Genomic DNA, 1923 nt, shown 5'->3' on the forward strand with positions numbered 1-1923 from the left:
TCATCGTCATCCCCTAAAATTAATTGATACTGGACACACGTTCACGGAGTAGCTTCAGTGCAACTGTTTTGAATACCTTTGCTGGCAGGAGTTGAAAACATTACGCCTTACGTAGACTCCCGGCTTCTGCCGATATGTATCGAGCAGAACTAGGGAGCAAAGTGTCACTCCTATGGGACAAACGGTAGCACCGGTTGTTTATATTAAATTTTGTGGTTTTATTGTTTTAACCACAACATATTTTAAAAACTGAGTTTCATAAAGATTTTTCTTAAAAAACATGCCAACGGCCTTTCCGCAGTGGTAACACCGGTTCTCGTCAGATCACCGAAGTTAAGCGCTGGCGGGCTGGGCTAGCACTTGACTGGGTCACCATCCGGTCTTCCGAGCGCTGTTGGCAAGCTTGGTCCACTCGGCCCTTGCGAAGCAAACTGAGGAGCTACTTGACTAAGAAGTAGCGGCTCCGGTCTCGTAAATTGACATACGGCCGGGAGAGCGGTGTGATGACCGCATGTCCCTGCATATCCGCATCCAGTGACGCCTGTGGGCTGAGGATGGCACGGCTGCCGGTCGGTACCGCTGGCCCTTCATGACTTGTTCGGGTGAAGTTTAGTAGTTTAATTTTCATAAAAATATATTTTTCATTATAAATTTTATCAAAAGTTTTCAGAAATCGAGATTCCTGACTTTTGCTGCTAACGGTGAGGGAGAGCGGGGGAGAGGGATTGCATGGTTGGAGAATTGCGTTCCAGCAGCTAAAATTTTATAAATTAAGCACTGGAGAAAGCGTCCGCCCAATAACGTCTGAAATAAGAACTATATTAGTTAGTAATGTAGCACGTGGTAGCGAAAACACTGACTTTCAATGCCTTAATGTGCCTCAATGTCTCACTGCCGCTACAAGAACAACAAAAAATTTCTGGTAATTAAGTTCGTATTTCCTATAATGGCACTGCGACATTTCTAAATTTATTTGCATCTACAGCTCTACACTGCAAACAACTGCAAATTGAAGACAGTGTTTCTTCGTGTTCCATTTGCATATGTAACGTGGGATGAATGAGTACTTAAAGGGCTCTGTGCAGCCTCTCATTAGTCCCATTTAGTCTTCTCGATATGTAGGGGGCCGTTCTACATTCTTCGATTCCTTACACTGGTTCTTGAAAATCTGCAAGTTGGGTTCTGTAAGATAGTTATCTATCTTCAAGCTTCTGGCCGTCTTATGAATTTCAGTGACCCAGTTAAACCTGTAATCATTCGTGTTGCTTTCTTGCATTCGTTTAATGCCCCTTATTAAGTGAAATCGGAATGGCCCCACACATTAATACCGATCTTCCTCTCTCCACCGGTGCTGTTATCGGATATCCCAGCGTTTTTCTACTCCATTGGTCAATCCTTTCTTGAACTAAGTTACATCCACACTACACTATTGCCCACACACTTGATATTGGCGAGAGCGATATACACCAATCTGCAAATGAGAAGGGCGTCGAATATGACTGAAGAAGTCCCCATGCAGAGTGGCATGTTCTATGGCAGGCGTTGAGCGCCGCCACTCTTGATACGGATGTTCAGTCCGCTTCGTACATAACGGTTAACAGGAAGCAGGTATGCCAGTCTCTCATGCATAAAATTCACCTCGTGGACTCTGCGTTGTGTGTCATCTGCGAAGTAATGGATATGGATGACTATCGCCTTGATTGCGGACCAGCAAATGACGTTTGGCATTTGGTACGCCAGATGCTGGCTTTCCTCATACGTGTGACTCTTGACTGGATAAGTGCACAATCGCCCATTTTCACTTATTAAGGGTATTTTCTGAAAATAAACACGAATTCTGTGGCAGGGATACATGGCAACGCCGTCCACTACTTGTTAGGCAACACTGAGAAAGATAGTCCTTGGTTTTTGCACAAATTAAAC

General features: G+C 44.4%; 1 pseudogene; it reads left to right on the forward strand.

The window, feature by feature from the left end:
• The first annotated feature begins 282 nt into the window (after positions 1-282).
• On the forward strand, positions 283-400 carry LOC126264026 (5S ribosomal RNA; annotated as a pseudogene).
• The last annotated feature ends 1523 nt before the right edge of the window (positions 401-1923 follow it).

This window comes from Schistocerca nitens, chromosome 6 (assembly GCF_023898315.1).
Source record: "Schistocerca nitens isolate TAMUIC-IGC-003100 chromosome 6, iqSchNite1.1, whole genome shotgun sequence".
NCBI classification, from domain to species: Eukaryota; Metazoa; Arthropoda; class Insecta; order Orthoptera; family Acrididae; genus Schistocerca; species Schistocerca nitens.